The following is a 24699-nucleotide window of genomic DNA, read 5'->3' as shown; positions in this document are numbered from 1 at the left end:
AAGCTCGCTCCATAACCGCCCCCCACTGCTCTAAATGCGACAAAACTTACTACCTAGAATGTGCAGAGTATTCTCAACACTCTCATGTGCTCAAATGTCATTTTTGACACTTGAACAAAATCACACATAAGATAAACACACTATTTTAGGTCAGTCAATTTTAGAATTTGAAGCACTCTATAGCTTCCTTAAGACGTGCTCTATCTATTCCTATGGTCAATCCGAATATGATGCACTTAAAGAAATGACACATGGACCTTATGTGATTTGCCTCCTTGCAAAAAGGCCATTGCGAAGTGGGTTTATAAGTTGAAACGCAAGTCGGATGGTGAGATTGATCACTATAGGGCTCGACTTGTTGCAAAGGGTTATGCACAACAAAAAGGCATAGATTATGAAGAGACTTTTGCTCCCACTTGTCGAATGACCACTGTGCGTTTTCTATGTGCATTGACAGCTCATTTTGGTTGGGATGTACATCAGTCAGACAGTGTTATTGCTTTCCTGAATGGTGACATATTTGAGGAAGTTTATGTAGCACAGGCTTGCAGTTTTGTCATTAAAGGGCAATAAGATAAAGTGTGCAAATCTAAGAAAGCTTTGTATGGGTTGAAGCAATCTCCTCGTGCTTGGTATGAGAAGGCTGGCACTCATTTGTTCAAACGAGGCTTTTGTAATAGTCCAACAGAACGCACATAGTATGTCAAGCGTGAGGGTGACATACTTCTCACTATGGTTTTTTATATGGATGATTTGCTGATCACTGGACCAAATGAGAGACATATTGTTGAGTTTAAGGCTGATTGAATGCTACTTTCAAGATGAAAGATTTGGGACTGTTGCATCATTACTTGGGTATAAAGTTTAAGTAGTGTGATGGTGGTATTGCCTTGTGTAAGACAAGTTACATAGAGACATTGCTATGTGAGTTTGGACTTGAGGATTGTAAACCTATTGCCACTCCCATGGAAACTGTTTTGAAATTGAGTCTTCATGATGTTGGTGATCATGTCGATGTCACTCTTTACCAAACTGTTGGTGGTTGCCTCATTTATGTATGCAACATGAGGCCTACACTGACAGTCAGAGCGCATTGGCAGTTGCGAGGAACCTTGTTTTTCATGCTTGCACAAAGCACATTGAGGTGCATTACCACTATGTCAGGGAGAGGTTCTCAGTAGGAGAGATCAACTTGGCTTATGTGCCAACACAGGACAATCTTGCAGATCTTTTCACAAAGACATTGTCTCGTGAGAAGTTTGAAGCTTTCCGTAAAGCTTTGGGCTTACTCCCCTTTGTGGACAGATCATGTCCTCACAGGGCATGGCACTTCCCTATATTCTATGTGCTAGCTCTCGTTCATCGCATCACTCCCAACAAGGATTTGTTACCACATACATGTGGTAGTGTGTGTGTGTGAACACATTTAGGACCACCGATGCATTTTTTCCCTCACTAGGAGGTTTTCTCCCCCGTGCATTGTTTATACACCCATCACTCTAGGGCTATCTTAATCTTTTCATTGCACACTAAGTAATACACTCTCTGTTGTGTGCCTTGAGCTTTCTTCGCCTTCTCCAAGCTATGTGTTTTTCTGCAACCCTAATTCCAACATAAATAAATCATTTGATAATCCAAAGTGTTGTTTTATGGTAAGTACAACAAGGTCAATCATCTTATTCTCAAACATCAAAACAATCTTTTCCCCTTGGATAATGCAATAGAGGAAGAGAAGAAGAACTATGCACATGTTTTGGGAACTCAACAAAGATGACAAGAAAACATTAGTAATTGCTCTCGCAATTCTTTGCTTCAATTTCTAAGTGTTTAGATAAAACATCTTCAATGAAGACATTGGTCTTTTGCCATGTGGAAGCGTTAACCATCGTCAGTTACACAAAGGACCTCGTAACAAGGCCACATTTCACTTAGAACATTTCCATGGCACTAAATCCTCAAGAAAAATGCATAAATTAAAAAAAAAGACAAATATGAAGATGGTGCCCAACTTTCCTCCACTATGGCAAGAGAGACCCTTACAAGATTGTTGTGAGTGAGAATCAAGGCCTATAACTAATAGTTGGTTTTATATCTTAGGAATTCTATTTGATTGCTCCCAAGAAACAAATGTAATCCTTGTAGTCTTTTGTCAAGAAATTACTAGTTTTACACTATGTTGTTTAACCTTTGGTTTATACTTTTTTGGACAAGCATCAAACTGTTAGGAAATAAGATGTAGCTAAATAGATAATTGAGTAGATTACTTAATGGAGAGAGGCAGGTTTACATACACGAGATTATAGAGCAGAGAGAGAGAGAGAGAGAGAGAGAGAGAGAGAGTACACACGATATACGTGGTTCACCCAATGTGGGCTACGTCCACGGGAAATCAGCCACTCAATGGCTTTAATACTTCAAAACAAGAAGTAATTTACAAAGGGATTATACCCTTAATAGAGCTCCCACTTTGCTTCACTCTCACCACCTCACACCTACCTTGTTGCATTAACTTCACACTATATAATGTGTGTAGAAATGGCCTTCTTTTATAGGCCAAAAGGGTTGCCCTCTCTTATGAGAGGTAGCCATGTGTAGTGGCCCTTGTGTGAATAAGTCCAAATCGGACCCTCCAATCCGCCCTTGTGTAAACAAATCCGCTTTTGAATTTGGCCACCGGCCATTGACTTCCGACCACCGGTCATTGACTACCGGCCACCAGCCAACCAACCGGTTATTTTCCGACCACTTTCCAACCGCCGTCCGGCCTGGTTTCTGGCGAGTGATTTTTCTTCATGCACGTTGGCTTCTCCTCATAATGGGGGCCTTACAAATGTGTGTTTTTACCACAAAAAATTACAAGGGGTAAATAAGGCTCCATACTTAACACAAACATCTCTCAAGATGTCTTTTTAGGGCATCTCTATATTTAGCGCATCCCCTTGGTCATATTTTGAAGAGCATTGCAAATGCCATGCGACTACATAGGTTCATTATTATGCATTAGTTGATTATAATGAGATAATGAATTATTTTTTGTAAATCACATCAACATACATAATTATCACTAGACAAACTCAACAATCCGAAAGCTATAGATGTAGATCCATAAGTGATAAAGGAGATTTATATCCAAAGTGAAATGGTATGCTGGTAACTTCCCCCAACCATTGAGAAAATGACACACTTATAAGTCTCAAGGTTTTGTGAGAAACTCAAAGATTGTTAGGATTTTGCTCGAATGCATCTCCCGACGTATTTTATGAAAGCCGGCTCACTTTTGATCGAGTTTTACCAAACCATGAGCAAAACTTTTTTGAGCAAAGAAAATAGCGAGTGAGCCGTACATGCAATCAACGAAAATATTGATTAAAAAACATGACTTGTCCACATGTTAACAAAATGATATGGTGTATAGAACACAATTTTAATTCATGCTCATACTGCCATTGAAGAAATGTTGCGGATTCATGACATGAAACACAATCATCTAGTTCTCTTTGGGGCGAGTAAAGACTACCTAATGCACATACTAACATTGGAGAAATTCTTTTGCATAATGACCTCAAAGTCATTTCTCTAGAGAGAGTAAAGGCTGCAATAAATAAATTTTATATAGGATCCAAGTTGCAATAAAGTATGTTTTACAAATGTTCTTCAATTTTTAGTGAAACTAAAACTAATAATAGAAAATTACGACATTGATCTCATTGTTATATTTCGTAAATACACTTTGTTTTGACACTTAACAAGAGAAACATAGACCTGGCCTAAAACATCGCAAGGTATTTTGTGTAAAATCATAGAGTTTTCATTATCATAATACTATTGGAAAGAGAGAAATATTGATAATTTTGAGTTGTAATTGTGTTCAAACTGTTCATAAATCCTAGAAACAATCGTTGCATTGAGATGTAAAAACCTTAAAAGTAAATATCTACATGTCTTATTGTAAAGTAAAAAGCTTCGAAAAAAACTTTAAATTTTTATGGTCGTTAGAATTTGACAATTTTGACCATACCGATGCATAGGAGACACCCCAAAACTCTAGAAATGATTGCTCATCTATCTCACTATGACACCTAGAGACGGGTTTTAGACCAAAAAAAGTTTTGAAATTGCTCCAAAAGGGTCCCACATCAATGCGAGACCCTTTCATGTAGTTTTGAGATGGCATTTCATAATTTTGGTCACATGGTTGCGTCTTGAATGGCCTAATCGCTATTTCATGATTTTGGTCACGTGGTTGTGATGGCCCACTAGCTGTTGAGTCATTCTAGACGCAATCATGTTACCAAAATTATGAAATCTATCTTAAAACTGTCTGAAAGGGTCTTGCATTGGCGTGGGAGCCTCTGGCATAGTTTTGGGATTTTTTTTTGTCCGAAATCCCGTCTTTGGATATCAAAATCAAAATGAGACTTATGGGCAATCGTTTCTAGGGTTTTGGACACACCATGTGGTCAAAATTATCAGATTCTATTGGCTATAAGAATTTAGACCGGTGCAAAGTTTTCTTGAAGCTTTTCACTATATTTTGAGTTCCAAACTCCATCTCTAAGCTCATATGAGACATATGGATATTTACTTTTAAAGTTTTGGGACATTTTAAATACAATGGTATAGTCAAGGTGATTGAATTTTATGCCTCTCTCATATTGTCATGCATAGGAATATTCACTGAATTGCTTTGTGTAAATGTAAATATTTTAGGAGGGGATTATATTATTTTTAAGTCGAATATTTCTTCCTTGGGTGATAAATGTGGCACATGGATGCCTCATTTTAAGTAAAAAATTATCAAACATACCTTTGGTTTTTAGCTAGGACTTGTGTTTGTTATACGTGTTCTTTTAATAAAACTATATAACACTATCAAAACAGGGTTGTCTATTGTTATTTGTAATGTTTTTTTTATAAAGAAATTAAGAATGGATAGCTTCTTCACAAGCCCTCTTCTCAAGATAGCTAGTGCAACCAGAAAGAGTTCTTAAAACTAGTTAAAGTTTTTCATGGAAAAATAATACGAAAAACTCTTGGTCATGCAAGAGGGCCAAATGGGAGGCAATCGCTCGTCTAGCTGACCAAGGAGGTCCCCAAATTATTGACCCAGTTGTCCATGATGAGGCCTTATGTGCCAGATTTATGGTCTCAATGGCTAAACAGGAACAGGTCTAGGCTATCATGACCAAGGACATGATAGATGCAGCAAAACTTGGATCAAAAGGTGGACGTGGAAATGGCCGAGCTACATGACAAACTTATTGCCCCGGATTGGCCCAACTTATGTTTTGGTGGCATCTTAGGGGAACTGGTGGGGAAGTGCAAAAGAGCAAGTGGGGTATTGGAGTGGGGGGAAGAATCCAGATACTTCAAGAAGTCCATCTTACAATGGTCCCCCTGGCTCTCTAAAGCTTTAGAAATTTCCAAGAAAGTGAATATTAAGGGCCTTAAATGGCTTGGTCACCTATTGGACGGTCACAGTAAGAGTTGGAAATCCATTGACGCACTGACAACCCAGTATCAACTAAATGGCTATGAGATATTGCTAGTCAATAGAGTGCTAAAAGAACTGGACAATGTTGTAATGAAAATCTGTGAATCTAGTTTTGAGTGGAAAGCCTGGAGATGGCCCAGAAGTAGCCTTTTCTAGAAACCTAATTCAAAATGAATTTATCATGTATTAATGCACGAGGATAATTGGTTTAGCCCCCTCAACAAAATATGGAAAAGGCATTGGCCGAAATATCAGTGGGAAGAAGTCATGGAGAACATCTGGAAGCCAAAGTGGCCTCAAAATGTGAAAATATTCTTGCGGAAGGTGTTGCGGGGTGCTTTGCCACAGGCATAAAGATCAAGGAAAGAGGAATTGGATCCGAAGGATGCTCAAGTTGCAGGATGGCTAGAGAAGACCTAGCCCACGTTTCCATGGAATGCCAAAAAATCAGGGGCCTGGTAGGGAAGATTTGCAAGTGGGTCCAAAAGACATGGCATATCAGGTTCTTCAAGGTTGATTTGTTCCTTGGTGGCAAAAAGATGAGAAATCTTGCTCTTATTGTCTGCACTCAAACTGTCAGATACTGCTTTTTCCACCATATATGGTAGGCAAGGAATTGTCGGGTGTTTGAAAGAGACCTTGCTATGGCGAGCTTCTCAGACATCATCCAAGAAAGCAGAGTGACAATCTGTCTGCTAAAAAAAAACAAGACTCACACGATTGGTATAGGGCTACCCATGCCGTTGTGGCAAACTGCAATAAGTAAAAGGTTGTTATTATAGTACACATATTGTGTTCTTGTTAGCCTCGGGGAGAGGACATCCAAGGTGTAATCTTCAGTGCCTCGAGGCTTGGCGGATGCTTGAGGTTGTTCTGTAATTTCTTTGAGATTTAAATACATTCACTCACTATTGTGAGTTTGGCAAAATAAAATAAAAAATGGTTAGCTTCTAAAAGTAATTGATCTTCCATCTTTTGTGTGGGCACATTGTAAGATTGTGGTCATTGATGGAACTGCTTGAAAATAGTTTTGCTTGTACAGAAAGATGGACTTTGAAAATTTTCAAGGGTCATGTATCTCTTCTCTTCATGAACTCGTTAAAATCTTTTGTAGAAATAATACGGTATCTCAACTCTTCGAGTGTTTCAACCATGCTTTAAGTAATTCTCCTTACCTTTTTTTTTATGATACAATATGAGAGTTTTGGTCATCTTCGCTTGAAATTCTACTTTGCTCACTTTTTTGTGCTCAGGTAATGGAAATCCTCCTTTTTTCCAATTACAACACTTAAAATACCCAACACTTCGTAAAATCTCCCTCCCACCCCCCGGCCCCTCTCTCAATTTATATTATCTTGGCCAATAAAAAGAAATAGAGCTCTCTCTCTCTCTCTCTCTCTCTCTCTCTCTCTCTCTCTCTCTCTCTCTCTCTCTCTCGCAATGTAAATTACCCTATTGGAAAGTGCAGCCTCCTGTCTAAAGGTCTCATGGTGTGCTTGACCAATCAAAAAGGTCACCTTAGATTCTCCTTAGAACACGAGTCCAAAGGGCCTTCCCCTCTAGCTTGCTTTGCTAGCATGCCAGTCGTGTGGGTAGGAAACCTTCAAGATTGGGCAACCGCACACTGCCAAGTTGATTTTTTAAAATTCATAAACGTGTTTCAACAACGGGGCTATGTGTGCTTAGTCTGAGCACGCATGCTTGACTCTTGAGAGTGGTCCACAAACCACTTGCTAGCATGGAGTATAATTCTAGCCCCATGGAAATGAGTGCCACAGCTCACAGGAAGGCTCAAAAGTGGCGTTGAAGCCCTGTGTGTCGAGGCAGAGGGTTGATAGTAAATATGGAGCAATATTGGAGGCATGAAGCTGGACTTGGACTCAATTGGAACTTGGAAGGCGTGCATCCACACAGGAGGTTCCCATCATCTAATTATCCTCCATGAAGATGATGGTCTTCATTTGATTGTCCTCCAAGCTCTAGTTTGGTTTGCTCTTCTAAATGCTTTTCAAAAAATGGAGAAATATGGAGCTTGGAGGATTAGCCATCGAGCATGTAGAGCCTAGAGGATTGGCCTATGATTGTCCTAGAGGATTGGCCTATGATTGTCCACTACAATTAGTTAACTGTTTAAAGGCCCCCGCTATTTACGACCTGCTGCCAGTCGCTGCCAACCCCCATTTTTGCTCATGCTTCCAACCCCTTGCACCCATGTAGGGCTTACCGAGGAGCAACAAATGAAAATATTGGACTCTAGAGTAGACAAGGAGACAAAGAGGAAGACATGGGTAATGTTGTGGCATGTGTCCTAATGAGTAACATCTAGGAAGCTGCAAATGATGGTTTTAATGAGACAAGGGGCCTTAGGCTCTTTGGAGGATTGATGCAATTGTGAAGTTCATAAAGTTGTTCCAAGGTCTTCAACTTAAACTGTCACGAGAAAAGTATCCCCCAAATTTTGCATAAGGACTTGGCTAGAAAGGGGGCATTAGGTGGACTTCTTTAAACAACACTACGTTGGTTATAGATCCTTTTTTTTTTGTAGTGTTAGACTTTGCAATTCACATAAATTACAGTTGATATTGAGGTATATTAGACATTTAGATATCTGTGTATTGCTATTGTATTAGTGCATGGTGTTTGTTGAGCTCTAGTAGAAGGAAGGCTACCTCCATGCTCGTAGCCACATCGCCACTTAGGTTAAAGACAAGATAAAAAAATAAGTAATCCTTATGTCCATGAGATAAAGCGCTCAAGTTTGAAGCAGACACATATAATGAGAGATACTAGGACTAGCTTTAGAAAATGGCACAAAAAGGTTGAAGCAAAGATTGCATTGGTTTGAGGCTACTAAAGCATACATATTGTTAGGGCTTGCCTTTTTTTCTCATGGTAGTGTTAAAAAAATAAAACTACACCATTTTTCACAGGAGGATAAGTTTAAAAACTAGGGTACATTTCAAATGGTGTTGATCAAGAAAACCAATAAGCTCTTCAAATTTTGATACAAAACTAAGACATTTGTAATAGTGTCTCTTTTCCCACCAATTGGAGAGCATTAACTTTGATGACAGTCGTTAAGTTTCAAGCCAGTGGCCCGTGGTCCGCTAGTTTGGTCGGGCGCCCGCCCATTCTCATTATTTGGTTGTAATGGAATCAATAAGGAGTGGAGAGGTTACTGCTCTCATCAGCTCCACCAAAACCCTGTGTGTTCTTCTTCTCCCCCTTTCTCTCCTTCTCTCTCTTGCACTCACGGACTCTTCCCCACAAGTGGTATCAAAGCTCAGGAGCCCTGACATCACCCCTCTCCATCCCGCGTGTGCAGCAACCCCAAATTGGAATCTTGAGAGCTTTTGAAGCTCTACAGGAAATTGGCAGCACGTAGTTGTGGAGCAAGATTTTGGAGAGCACTGGAAAGCAATCAAGCAGGTTGGGCCTTGGCAACGGTGTGAGCGAGAGCAGTAGAGGAGCAAAAACAAGCAGGACCTCGTGCTGGGGAAGAAGCAAGGCGCCTTCGAAGGCAAAAGTTCTCTATAGTGTTGAATTTGAAGCTGGATCTGAGCAGGCTGAGCCCATCTATTTGGTGTTTTCTAGGAGTGTGTGGTTGCATGCGCGCGCGCGCGCACACACACCTCGTTTTCTCGTCCGACAAAGAGTCTGCAAGCTTTCGATAGTTTGCAGCAATTTAACAGATTGAACTTTTTTTTCAATTTTTGACTCACACACTTAACGTGTGCAAGGATCGTTTCCCGCACAATTTGACAAGGGAAATTGGCCAAGCAGGCCCTACAAATTGAGCTCGTGGGCAAGGCCATCGAGAGCGGGTAGCCAATCGAGCAAGGAGAAAGGGTGTTGTCACTCACATAAACACACACCCGAGTGAGAGAGCTTAAGATATGTATATATATATATATATATATATATATATATATAGAGAGAGAGAGAGAGAGAGAGAGAGGACACTTGCTTTCTCAATGCTCCGCATCGGCATTCGACACCAACGGTCCTTTCTCGGTTGGAGACATTCTCTCGGACGACTCTCTCGGAGACCTCAACACCTTTTGACATCAATCGACGAGCTAGTTCACGACGGCTAGCACCTCTGTCCGGCGACAGAGACACAACAGCGGCATTGGATTCGACTCCAATTTCTTCCACGACTTCTCCTTAGCACTCATAGCTTGGAGAGCACTTTCGTGCGGCGATGGAAGACAGTATCAACGTCATTATTCCATCAATTTTGTTGACGGCCTTACTCTTGGTGTGCACGGGGGAAGTACCTTTGTCATAGAGGAGTGACACTTGGCATATGATTCGAGCACATTTCTGTCCGATGGCAAAAAACGACATCGACATTCCCAATCTACACCAACATGCAGGTCTACAGGGGGTTTTGAGCCCACATACACCATTTTCTCCAGGTTTTCAAACACTTACAGACATAGCGCCTTCACAGGTACTTCTACAGTCATTTTGATGATAGTTTCTCTTTGGATGACCATGGGTTGACAGATGCATGTTCTCTTGAGCACACACAGTGCTATTGAGCTCTTTTGAGAGCAGATATCCTCGTAGGGATCTTGTTTATTGCAGGTAGCAATTCTTGGCGCTTGTTCGTGCACGATCATTCATGTACGTTGAGCTGTGGTCACTGCCTATGTATGTTGTTTGTCGTACCGATTTGGCATGATACTTTGATAATTTTCTCGATCGTTTCTGAGATTCGGACTGGAAGAGCTCTTTCTGAGACTGTGGCTAGTTGTTTTGAGTATGCTTGGCCTTTGGAGGGTCGTTGTGTGAGGTTTTCTTTGAGCTGGGATATTCTCGAATGTTGAGATACCTTTTGCTGGAGTTCCCCTCTTTTGATATCCTCGTCATAGGATATGTATTTGGTCGAACTTTTTTGCTTTTGACGCCAAGTTGGTGGTCACACAACAGTTGATTTTGAGCAATTTATGCCCAGTGGTTGTTTTGATCAGTTTATGCGCTTACTTTTGTCCTGTCGTGTTTGAGAGTTTGTTCCCCGTACATAGAAAACTCTACCGAATTTTTTCGGCAAGTCCATTTTATGCGTTCTTGGCATATTTGGTTGTTTTTACATAGTGATTTTGGTACATTTGGTTTAAGTTTCTGCTCTTGTTATAGGGGAAACTCTGTCGAAATTATCCCAGGAAATTCACCATAAAGTTTTTTGCCACATTCTCTTGAGTCATGGCTGTGAGTAGTGCTTTTGAAAGAGAAGAGTACTACATCAAAAAATTTGGTGGCACAAACTTTGCTATTCGACAGCAGCGTATGCAAGATATTCTGATCAACAAAGGCTTGATAGCACCCTTGTGTGAAAGAAGAGAGAATGCATACACTGATGATCAATGGGAAGACTTGAATGAGCATGCTATGGCGACCATTGGCCTGCACCTTGGTGAATCCATTTACTTTACCAAAATGGATAAGACCAATGCCAAATATTAATGGGACGCCTTATGTGGAGCATGGGATGGAAACAATGCCTTGAACAAGGTTTTCTAGACAGCCAGTGAAAGACATTGAGTATCGGTTTGAGGATGTTGCCTCACCACCAGTTACACAGAATGTTGGACGTGCTAGTGATGCACCTTCACTAGTACACACACATGTTGCTCCAGAGGGAGAGAAATCCACTAGTCAGGCACTTTAAAGATCTACTCATACATCTCATGCACCTGAGCGTTTTAAGCCAGGATTTGACTATTTGCTAGTCACTGACTGCGGTGAGCCCACTTGCTACAAAGAGGCCATTCAAATGGACGATAGCATGAAGTGGGAAGAGGCTATGCAATCTGAATATAGCTCGATCTTAGCAAATGCAACTTGGGAATTGACAGAGTTACTGCGGTTAAACAGGCATTGCCATGCAAATGGGTGTACAAGAAAAAGTATACCACAGATGATCCCGAGCCTAAGTATAAAGCTAGATTGGTTGCTAAAGGGTTCAAGCAAATGAAAGGCATAGATTTTGATGAAATCTTTTCTCCTGTGGTAAAGATGACTACACTACGTCTTGTGCTTGGTCTAGTAGCCATCGAGGACATGGAATTGGTCCAAATGGATGTGAAGACAATGTTTCTTCATGGGGATCTTGAAGAGGATGTCTACATGAAACAGTCAGAAGGTTTTACGATAAATCCTGAGAAGCCAACACGGATAGAACTGATGTGTAGACTCAAGAAGGCTTTGTATGGGTTAAAGCAAGGCTCAAGGCAATGGTACATCAAGTTCGATAAGTACATTCAGTCCCAGGGTTATGTACGAAGCTAAGAGATAAGAGTATTTTCACAACTTCTTGTAATGTTTTAATATGCAAGGGGGGAAAGCATTGAGTACCCCAATGGATGCATACGAAAAACTTTACAAGCATGATTGTCCCAAACCGGATGCTGAAAAGGCAAAGATGACAAAGGTGCCATATTCTTTGTCAGTTTTGGTAGTCTCATGTCCGCCATGGTTAGCAGACAATTGCATATGCAGTGGGAGTGGTCAGCAGCTATATGGAAAATCTAGGCAGAAAGCATTGGAAAGCAGTGAAGCACATCTTGAGATTCATCAAGGGTTCAGCCAACAAGTTCTTACCCTTTGGGAATAGTGATGCATCCATAGTTGGATACACTGATTCGGACTATGTGGGTTGTGTGGACACTAGGTGATCCACATCTGGCTATGTTTTCTTGTTCGTTGGAGTGGCAGTCTCTTGGAGATCATGTCTCCAGAATTGCGCTTCATCTTCCACCACTGAGGCTGAGTATCTTGTTGTTTCCAGTTCCAATAAGGAAGTTGTGTGGTTATCTCGTCTACACCAGACTCCAATGCTACATTGTCAAAGTGCAATTGCGTTAGCGAAGAGCCACATGTTTCACTCCAAGGCGAAACACATAGGGGTCACGTATCATGTGATAGGGATATTTTGGCTAGCAAACACATTGAGTTAGCCAAAGTTCACACGGATGAAAACAAAGCAGATGCTCTAACAAAGAATTTAGCCTCAGAGTAGTTTGTACATTGCATAGAGATTATGGGCGTAGGGTGAAGCTATGGTCACGCTTCACATTTTGTACAGTTGTACATAGTAGCCCATACATTCTTTAGCCACTTGGGCCACATTGGCCTTCAAGTGGAAGATTTTTAGGTTTTAGGCCAATGTGTTGTGACCACTGGTTTGGCCAGGCGTCCGCCCATTCTCATTATATGGTTATAATGGAATCAATAAGGACTTCAGAGGTTACTCCTCTCATTAGCTCCACCAAAACCCTGTGTGTCTTCTTCTCCCCCTTTCTCTCCTTCCCTCACTTGCACTCACCGACTCATCCCCGCAAAAGCGTTCTCATGGTACAATGGTAGTCACCCACAACAAAGCATGAATATTATTAATGTTATAGTAGCCGACATAGTCTTAAAATCCATATTTGAAAGACTTTTGACATTTATACCTTCCTTGTGTAGAATTGTGTTTTGAATGCACCTCCTTGAAAAAGGGATATTTGTGTGACTTGTGCTTTATTTAGAAGAGCTACAATCCTTTGTTGTGTGTACATCTCACAAGATGGGTGGTTGCAATTTTCACCCTAGAGACTTAGTGGCTTTCAGTTTTGATGTTATTTTTGTCATTGTTGATAAAACACATGTTGTAGTGATGCAATTGTCATGCTTAACATATTCTTGTTTGGTGGAAGTGCATTGCCAGCCTATGTCAAAACAACGACGAGAAAAATGGTAATTGATCCATAGTATGACTTTGTCGTCACGAAGAAGCATCAAAGGCGCAGTCTCTAGGTGATATGTTAGTACTCGGTGATGTTTGATTCTTTGAATGTGAGTCATGGGATTAACAACTGTTTTGACATTGTGGACCAATGAATAACATATGATGGGATTGATTTGAACAAACATATTTATTTTTGTGTTTTAGTCCATGGCATGGGTCCTCGCCATGTATAGTTCCGCTCCGGTTATTCTTTGCTCGAGAAACCTCGCTTGATATACAATAACACTCAGAATATGATGCATAAGAGGTATGCTAAATTCTTGAACGAATACGACTAAACAAGGTGCATCCAATTTATTATCCCACAAGGTTTTCACCTCCATCTTGGCATACCGCTAGCTTGCTCATTTTCAGCCCTATCCTTATCAATCACATCTTATAAATCTATATCAAAAAATGGCTAATCTATAATATAGTTTGAAACCTACATAAGCTACACATATACCTCATGATTAGGACTTATATTCATACTCCCACCAATAAATAGAGGCAAATACGCTGCATTTGTGGATTGTACGGCCTATAAACTTTGTTGTAACATTTCATAGCCTTGTCATCTAATTTTTTACATTCTCTCAAGAACTTAAGCATAAACCAAGCAACCAAAGACATGTAAATGACCAATGGATGGCTCTTTACCATGTCAAGCCTCATAAGGAGTGATAGGCTTCAACGCTTTAGTGGGACACTTGTTTCATTCATATACATGATAGCTCCAAGCCAAAATGCATGTGGCAAAGCTTGGCTTTTGACCATACATCATGCCATCTCCATAAGTGAGATGTTTTTTCTCTCTACAATGCCATTTTGTTAAGAGGTATATGGCAATGTACATTGGTATTCTATCCCATGACTAGCCATAACTACATTGAACTCTTTTGACATATACTCCCTCCCTTGATCTGAACGGAGGGTTCCACACTACAATCAAATCCATTTTTAGCCATACACAAAAATTGCTTGAAGCACATAAGTACTTTGGACTTTCCCTTAAACACATACACCCATGCATGCCTCGGGGAATCATCAATGAAAATCACAAAATACAAATGATTGCCAAAAGAAAGAAACGTGAATCGAAACACAAATATCACTCCATACTACAAGCTATAATTTTTTAGTAGCATACACAGAACCATCATTGGGAAACTTAGAACACTGCATTTTCCCAAAATACAGCCTTCACATACATGTTTCAATGGTATCACAAAAGGGGGCAACGAAACAACCATATCAAATTTTTGCAAACGTAATAAACTAGCAAACTACAAATGACCAAAACAAGCGTGCCAAATTTTTGCATCAAAAATAGCGTTTGAATCAAAATTGCGCATGCTCAATCTTCCACACTATAACTAAATTGAAACTTGCAATTTATTAATATGATAATAATTGCCTAATTAATCAATTTACTAGATGAGAAAGATATTCAAGACAATTGGAAACTTATATCGATACAGTGTAGAGAACTAGATTTCTTGACGCCGACCCCCTCAAAAGGTCTTTCCATTATGAATAGATAATTACAATTGTATGCAACAAAATAAACCATTTACCGTGCTTTGTGAATATATAATTTCATAAAATGGGGAAATTAGAAGCTCTATTTTCTCGATCTTCCCCTGAAAAATGTAGTAGGTATGGAGATCTTTGTGGTGGAGAGAGAGAGAGAGAGAGAGAGAGAGAGAGAGAGAGAGAGAGAAGAATGGGTCTTTTTGAGAGGGAGAAGCCTTACTCCATAGGCTATGATTAACATCCTGTGTTGTAGTAATTTGCATTGTTCACCCTCTTATGCTCCTCTATCCGAAAATTGTTCATCACAAAAGTTGTAGATCTTGTTATTTTTAGTCCAAAGGATAAGCAATTTTTAGAGATCCACCATTTCTCCTTAAACTGTGTGTGTTTGTGCATGGATAAATGGGGGTCCTCAAGCCATGTTTAAAGCCAGCCCATATCTCCCTTTTAGCAAGCATTCCTACGATGTTCCCATGTTATTCTCGGAATACTGAAATCGAGGTTCGGAGGTCCTTTTGAACCCAATTTGATTGCAAGACATTATGCAAGGTTCCTTAAATAATTTTCCACATCATAATGTATACTCCCTAAGCTTTTGACATCCTTCTATCCATTCCTTCATTTTATAAGGGGCTTCTTGGACATTAAAATTATCGCCTTGGTGTCAATTTTGGGTTGTTTTGTTCTCCGAAAATCCAAGGTAACCTTTAACCAAATCTTAGTGGCTTGTGCATGTTCCAAGCCATATAAATTATTTTAACAGTGGACTTATCATTCCCGCTTACTTCGTAGCACGTCTTAAGTTAAATAATACATTTTCTCTCTTTAAGCTACAAAGAAAAGATTTCTTGCCTAGCATAATTTTTTTATTTTGATCTCTGTAAGATATCTTCAAGTGGTCTAAATGAAATTTTGTTATTTTTTTAATAGTTTAGACTTGCCCAATTAAAATTTGATGACATTACCCCTCGCTTACATCATAGTCACCCTCGACTATGAATGTATAACAAAAGAAGTGCATTAGTGCACTAAACACCATGCCAATATAGTTGCCTATCCAGCATAGTTGTCACAAGCGTGTTTATCAAAACTTGTTACCACATGCACAATTCCACAATATTATGTAACACTATTTGGTGCTTAAGAAGTAAAGACTTGCCACAAGCGTGTAAAACTTTATATACATACAAATATCATTATATATAATGAAGACAAGAAACAATTGAAGAGAAAAATTTGGCTTCGTTCAATGTGTTCATACATCAATGTCTTGTTCTTTACCCAACCTCTACACATGGTTGTAATCCTCAACTAATAAGAGAGAATCCTTAAGTTGGGGTTCCATCATACATTTTTCTCGTCAAAACAATAGTTCTCAAAATTAACTAAATACTTATGCAAAAATTCGTTGCTACAAAGGAGGTTATCTTCATGTTGTAAGATGACGTTTGATTTGAGTTTTTATCTACTTCGTCAAATTTAGGAGGATCTTCATGTATGGGCTCTGTAGGAGGGGTTCCCTTATATGGGTTTAATAAGTCAACATGGAAGTCATTATGTATTTTCCAATGGGATGGAAGCTTAGTCTTATAAGCCATATCATTGATTTTTCCTTGAATCTGAAATGGTCCATTATAATGACAAGCTAATTTTGTATAGAACTTTTGATGTCCGGTTTTCTTGCCTTGCTAGTTCTTACCAGTAGGGGTTGCAGTGCAGCCTTTGTAAATTTGACAAAAGCCCAATAATCATCCTTGAACGTGAGAGCACAATGATGTTTATCTATAGGTAGCTTTTGTTCATGTTGAGAGTAGCTTATGGTATCCTCAACCTTTTGAAATGTAGTTTGAAAATCATGCACACACTCATCAATATCAAAGATCTTGTTATGTGTTCTCAAGATGGAAGGAACCTTAGATCTTACTCCAACAATCTCAAGAGGATATTTTTCAATAGAGGTATGCACGGTGTTATTGTACGCATATTCCACGAGTGGTAGATAATCCTCCCATGGATTTCTTTGGTGTATTTTATTGACATAGTTCTGTAATTTAAACTTGTCAAAATTTAAATTTGATGACACACATATTTCTTAGATGCATTGAGCTTATGCAACCCACAAGTACCAGATATCACAATAGTATCTCCAAAACTGAGATCATGCACAATACATCTATCATCCACAAGCTTCACTACAAGGCCAAGATTTGAAAGTCCAAATATAGACAGAAGATTCTTCTTGATCATAGTTAAATACAAAGCATCCATAAGTGTGAAAGAGCTTCCACCTGCAACAGTAAGCACAATCTTCCCAATTCCTTGAGCTGATAAGAGGCATTGTTGGTACATGTGATGGTATTCCCATTAGGGACAACATCAAGAGAAGTGAACAAATCAGAACAAGACATAGTGTGGTTACTTGCACCACTGTCAAAGGACCACACATGATACACAGATTTTGCAATACATGCATCACGGAGAGATGGGTTGTAATGACATTGCACACTAAAATCCCATTATGTATCATGCACAACATTTGCAAAATTTGCATTCAAAGAAGCATCTGGAATGGATACATTTCCCTCTTTCTTTAAAGCCTTTTCAGTATTAAGCTCAGGGAATTTCTTGATGAGATGAACGTTTGCCTTACATTAAGTACATTTTAGCTTCTTTTACCTTTATCACTAGAATATTTAGACGTATTGTTTGAAGAAGAAGCAGTTGTGGAGTCAAGCTTGGTACTTGTAGAAGTGTTAGAAGTGGCAACAAAGACATTCTCTTTTTGCCGTGTAGCCACAAATGTATGTTCAACATCATGCTGCTTAGCTTTTTTTTTCTAGATTGGCAATACAAAGATAAGAACAACAACCTTCACATCATCTTTACCCTATTTCACAAGCCAAAATGTGGAGGCAAAAGTCTGATAAGAATATGGCAATGCATTAAGAACTGCGTGTACAAGAATACTATACGGAATAAACTCATGAATAGCAATTAATTGCTCATTGAGATCTTTGACTCCCATAAGAAATAAATCCATGTCATTCTCTTTGTGCATAACCTTGGACTCTAGCTCCTTACACAAGTAAAAAAATTTGTGTGCGCATGCAAAAAACTAGCATATTGCATGCATGTTTTGTTGTTTTGTTGAGGGAATATGTGAAGTAATGTAATGCATAGCCAAAAGTTCAATCAATGCATGAGCTTGCCCATCCTTAGCAACCAAATGTGCACGCTTAACAGTGGGCAAAACAACTCCAATAGCTAAACTGATAGAATCTGCACCATCACATAGTGGAAACAAAGATTGCAACATAGAACTCTCCTAAAGGTCGTATTTCCTTGTGAACACTCACTAGAAATCATCTCAATTGGAGAACATGAGCCAGAGCGCTGCTTGCAATGCTGCCTTGGATGTTGAATCTCGTTCTGATACTGATTGCCAGAAATATGGCTATGGGAATGCATGCAAAGGTGGTAAAGATGAAGGAGAAGCTCAAAAGCATGCAACAAAAGAAATATTATTACTGAGTATGCCAATATAAAGATAATGCTTGTCCTAGAGTGAGTGTTGGGTATATATACAAGCCGGGGGGGAAACCTTCTTAAGAGGGAAAAAAGTACCTCAATGATTCTAAGTGTGTTCATACACATCACGACTATAATATGGTAACGGTCAAGACTGGGGATGATATAGCATATCCTATTGCACATACATGATTTTTTATAGATGGCAAGGTGAAGTATTGAAAAGGCTGGTTCATCCTCATTGACCTCAATTTCAAGATCCTCTTGAGTGCCTTCGTCTTGATACAAGAGTCTAAATCCATCAACATCATAATTGGGGTAATCCCTCATGACACTATTAGATGCCTAACTGCCTATCCCTCAAGTGAACTCATACTCTTTAGTGGTCACCTAGAAGAGCCATTTTCATCCTCCTATGTGATGATAATCTAAGAAAGCCTGATTCATACTAGAGGGATTAAATTTCTCGTGCAAAGAGCCTCTTTTTATTGGTAGAAAGTCTTGTCCTATCTACAAATCCACATTCCTACTTATGGAAACAACCTTAACCCATACCTCTTGATCTCTCTTCACAACATCTTTTGCATTAGCAATCATACATGTGGCAATAATATGTGACACATGTACAATCCCTTCCTTTCAATCATGAAAGCCTGCAAGCTACACAAAGCATCCATGATCCATGGCACATGAAACCCTACCTCAAAAAACATTGAATGGCTCAAGTTCTTGTGCTTGCTACCCTTTTGAAGAGTGAGGGTTTCTATCATCCTTATCCTTGCTGCTCCAATCTGTAGTTCATCATCATTGTCATTGCCATCATATCCATTGTATCTATCCTCCTGATCATCATGTTCTCTATGCGTCCTTCAAGCACCATCCCTATGGCTACGAACCCTTTTATATTCATCCTCTTTGTCATGGTCTTTTTGTCTTTCATACCTTCTCTCATGTCGATCATGTCTACCATGATCTCCATCATCATGCTGATCATGTCTACTATAATCTCCATCATCATCTCTTTTGCGACTTTTGCCATTGTGTCGATTGTCATCTTCACTTCTGCTATCATGTCTACCATCACCATTGCTTTTGTGTTGTTCCTCTTCTTTCAATTTAGCAGCTCCCTTTGTAGATCTTTGATTTTTCCTTTGTTATCAAGGATAAAAACCTCAAGGAAGACTGAGTCTGAACATTTGTGTTTCTCCTCATCTGGAGTCTGTTAACCCTCACGGCACACGGACACCCTATCGCCTACGACGGACACCGTAACCGTATTATGTATTTGGTAGAGTCAGGTACCGGGCTTGTCGGACCAATAGGGAAAGGTAGAGTGATCGCCGATGAGAGGCGCACTCTAACACGAACATGCTAGGGTTAGTTGGCTAAGCATGGGCGCCCAAGTGTGAATGGGGTGAGCTCACATAAAAGCCAATTAAACCTAAAATTGAGTCATTCTCTCATTTGTGCAATAGAAGAGTGCTCTTGCTTCATCTCCATCTCCATCTTCTTCTTCTTCACCTCCTTGTGTGTGTGTGTGTGTGTGTGTGTGTGTGTGTGTGTGAGAGAGAGAGAGAGAGAGGGAGAGTGTGTGTGCGATCGAGCATTACGAAGGCATGACGGCGGCGAAGCGGTTGAGCGCGGCACGACTGCAGCTTCTTCTTCATCGCGGCGAGGAATCCACCACGAAGGCGAGCGTAGAGCGGTGAGTGACACACCCTTTGCTCTCTTGAGCTTGCTAGTTTAAGCTTGTTGTGTGCTTGGAGACATTTGTGGCTCGCACACGGTGTATCGGCAAGTCCCTTGCTTTGACAGTGCGGCAAGGAGCGCACATTTTTGGCGCCGCTGCCGGGGATATGCCCTACACTAAGCTCGGTTAGCACTTTACGCTTTCTTGTGGTGCAATCTCTATCATAGGAAAGGCAGGGAAGGAGTGTGTGGAGTTGCGTGGAGATTTCTGTTTTTTGCGTTTTCTACGTTTTCTGGTTTGCACTGCACAGTTAGCATTTCTTATGTTTTTGCATTTTCTGCATTTTCTGGTTCTGTCAAGTTTCAATTTCTGCATTTTCTGCATTTTCTGTGTTAAATTTTCTGTCAAGTTCCAATTTCTGCAATTTTCTGCATTTTCTGTGCTTTTTCAATTTTCTACATTTCTTGCGTTTTTTCAATTTCTGCATTTCTGCATTTTCAATTTCTGCATTTTCTGCATCAAAGAAAAAGAAATTCGGAAAAAAAAAACGCAAGTGAGTGGGCGGTTAAATTTTCGAAAATAAAAAACGTGAGTTTGAAAACGGACGGGTTGGTCTGTATAAAAGGTAGATCGGGATCATTTCCCCAAGCCCAAGCCCAAGCCCAAGCCCAAGCCCAAGCCCGGGCCCAGGCCTTAGTCCTCAGTCTTATGATATATACTAAACTCACTCTTATATATATACCCTACTCCCTCAAGAGAGAATGAGAGCATGTGGGACAAGTCCTCCACTCTCCTCCCTTCTCTTCCCACTTGCACCTTTAGACTTGCTATTTGAAGCCTAGTTCCTAAGCTAGGAAAAGACTGTTTTGGGCTTTTCTAGAGCAAAATAGAACCAAACGGAGGGCTGTAAAGCACGGCACGACCCTCTGACCGATACGCTCGTTTCGAGCTATCACACGGCACATTCCACGACACGCTCTAAAAAATCTAGCAAAAAAACAAACAAAAAACACGCTAAAAACTAGTCACAAGGCCTCCTAGAGCAGCTTTTTGACACCTTAGGGTATCAAAAGCACATGCACTTACGCTCTGGGCGGGTGCTAGAACACGAGCATATTGAGGGTGCCTCTGTTCATACGGACACCCATTACCCATCCACGATAGGCTCTAGACCCTCAGCGGGGACACAAGGTAGCACCACCCAAGACCCTAAAATAGCCGCTAGTGATTCCTCCTCCGACTCAGAAATCATGGAAGCATACCCTACCCAAAACACTGAGAGAGAAGGCCATGCACCTCCCGAAGCTCCACAGCCTAGTACTAGTATGTTTAGCCGTTTCATGGAAACATTAGGTAGAGCTACTCGCTCGGAACCTGATGCAAATGAAGCACACGAAGGGGGTGGGGAAGTGGACTCTCCTTTCACATCGCACGTGGACCCCACACCCCCAAAGAGTGTCCATGTGGATATCCTGCCAACTTCTTACCAAGAAGGCCCTGTTGAGCTGCCTCCTTCAGAAGTTCCCTCTAGAGTACCGTTGGTGACAAGTAAAACCACGGGGAGCAACATTGCTTCTACCTCACAAGAAACCGTTAACACATCGACTCTAGAAGGATTGTTCATTAACGATCATTGAACATACGACCTCCACACTGAGGTGTTGACAGATCTACACTCTGGCCACGCCTACCATGTAGGATGGATAGAGATTGTACAATCCACCTCTAGTGCCACGAGCATCGAAGATCAACAAAAAATGATCTGTAATGTTATCCATGGCATTATTCAATCAGAAAGGCAAAATCGAGGGGTAAATATACTCTCAACTGGCCCCATGAGATTTCTGGATACGAGCAAGGCTCAACAGCCTACTCTATCACAAATGGAGACTCCTCTAATGAGTCCCATGGACCCATCTTACGTCATTTCACCTGGGGTCTCTATGCAATCTGAGCCTCCGAGCGACAACTTTAGCTCCCCTAACTTGGCTCAACCCTTTATTAAGGAAAACACAGTGCTCACTCCAGGGATAAGCCTGACAGAGAATGTACCGATGACATCTACGGTTAGCGCAGTGCCACTACCTAGTGTCGTAGTACCTAATATGGGGCCTCAACCGTATGTGCCTCTAGCCCCTTATGCACACATGGCCCCCGCACCTCCAATTGTACCACTTGCTTATGCTCCTCGAGTGCCGCTCCCTAGCCCTTATCCGAGTGGACCTATGTCCGGTTATGTTCCATATCCTGCATCATCCACACATATGCCAAGACCGGTACCCGTCCCTCTCCCACATATGATTCCAAGAGTACCTCCACCGGCCCTGCCTCCTCACATAGGTGACTTGGCAGCGTTTGCTCAAACCATAGGTCGATCTATCGCGGAAAATATGCGTCATGCATCTGATAGAGAGCCTAGAAGTAAGGCAGTACAAATTGCCAAACTCACGCAAAAATTCAATGGGGACGAAGATGCTAGAAAACACATTGAAGTGTTTGAACAAGTATGTGATTCCTTAGGGGAACGCAACGAACTACATAAGTGCAATGCCTTAAGCTTGACATTAAGTGGGAAGGCTGGAGATTGGTATAGAACCCTAAGGGTGGACGAGAAAACAATCTACCCTACCCTTCGAAGGTTGTTTCTAAAGGAGTACATACGAGAAGGTGTGCTTTGGGGTGTAGCATCTCAGCTACAGAAGGCCGAACGTAAGGAAGGAGAGTCAGTAAGGGACTTCATTATTCGTCTAAAGCACTTAAACTCTCGCTGCCCTGTAAATGAGCGCTTCAACAATAACCAACTGCTTGATCGATTCATTCGAGGGTTGAGGAATGAAGGAATCTATAATGGACTAGTGATTAGAGGTATCACAACCTGGGAAGATGTCACTGCCAATGCAATCCAATTAGAGGACAACTTGATGATAGCAGGCATGAGGGTGTCTACTGACACGAGATCCACTAGCTCACAAGCCATTGAGTATGAACCCATGACTGCAAAGCCCATTGCCAATGAGCCAAAGGTATTTGAGACATTCTTGACAGACCTCACCAAGGCAATCCAAGAGTCTCTTAAGGATAATCGACCCCCTCAAAATAGTCACATGTATCCAATAAGGGAGCAACAATGGTGTTCCATTTGCTTAGGTCCACATAGCACTAGTGAGTGCCCTACGTTTAGAGTAAAATTTAATGGAACTTGCAACGCATGTGGTAGGTATGGTCACCAAGCTAAGGATTGTTTAATGATCAAACGCATTATGGCAAATAGACCACCTGTAGCCTGGACGGATGCACCTCGAGCTCCTGTATTGATGCCTGCTCCACCTGTTGAGCAACTACCGCAACACATGGTCCCTAGATCTCAAAATGTTGTACAAGCTACACCGCTACCACCTCCTGTGCTAGGACCGCAGCCCCCGCATCCAAGAGTCGCCCCTATGAACCAAGTGGGTTGCGAGCCATCAAATGCTTATGCAGATGGCTGTGAGGAGGAAATAGACACTAGTATTGCCTACGGACTTGATACATTGGAAGAGTGTCCTATATACTACATGGAAGATTGTTGGGGGCAAGTCAAGCCAGTTTATCAAGCTGTTGCTCTCGCATCCAGAGGTCAAAATATCAACACCCAGGCTAGGAGGCCACCTCTTCAATGCTACGAGTGTGGTGGACCACATCGGGCAACGGAGTGCCCTATTAGGCTACAAAAGAATGCTGCACAGATGCAAATGAATCAAGGGAGCACGTCTTCAATGCCAATACTCACATGTAATCGTTGTGGCATAGATCACTTGATTGCCCAATGCCCCTATAACCCAAATGCGCCTAAAATCACACCCCTAAATTTGGTCGAAATTGCTAGTGTGACATCGCCAATACCACCCGTCGCACCCGCTTATGCGATTACACGGTCCATGCTTCAAGGGCCAGGCCATATCCTCGAAGAGAGAGATACCGCGTCAGTTATCCAAGCAAAGAAAAAGAAGACACGAAGGAAGAGGTCGCAGAATACGGGAAATTCAAAGCCAAGTTCCAAAACAAACATAGGAACAGGAGATGACCCCGTGTATATGAATGACCTCGAGGATGATTCAGATTCAATCGAGACAATGGAGACTAGAACCAATACCACAAAGGAAAGACCGACAAAGAAAACCGTAACATGGAACCAAATGAAAACCGAATAAGAGAAAACCATAAAGAGCCTCTGAAAACACCACAAGTGTTTCCAAATCCAATCCAAGACCCCCAAGATAAACCGCAGGGGCAAAAAGGGAAGAATCGTAAAAAGAAGATTGGGACGTACCCAAACCCAGTAGACGAGATTGAGCAAGTGAAACATCTAAGAGGTTTAGTGGAGGAGACTCAAAGGAAACTAGAACCAGAACCCATGCATGTCAAAATTCATGACACAGTGTTTCCCACGCAAGTTCATCCACCCCACATGAACCATAGACCGTTAGCCATATCTAGTATCATCCAAGAAGGGAGTGAGGACGGGACATCAGAAAGTGAGCATACACCTTTCTTGTTGGAAAGGATGTTTAACGAAGGAATACCTGATCCCATTGAGGAATATGAGATTCCATCCTCACCAGTTCCTAGTCAAGGACCTACACCCTGCAAAACGCCAATGAATGTTGCCAAACTAGTGGACTTCATGTCTTCTGA

The sequence above is a fragment of the Adiantum capillus-veneris genome, chromosome 2, assembly GCF_014529385.1.
Source record: "Adiantum capillus-veneris isolate H3 chromosome 2, ASM1452938v2, whole genome shotgun sequence".
Lineage (NCBI taxonomy): Eukaryota > Viridiplantae > Streptophyta > Polypodiopsida > Polypodiales > Pteridaceae > Adiantum > Adiantum capillus-veneris.
The sequence above is the reverse complement of the archived record's forward strand: the minus strand, read 5'-3'. Positions refer to the sequence as shown.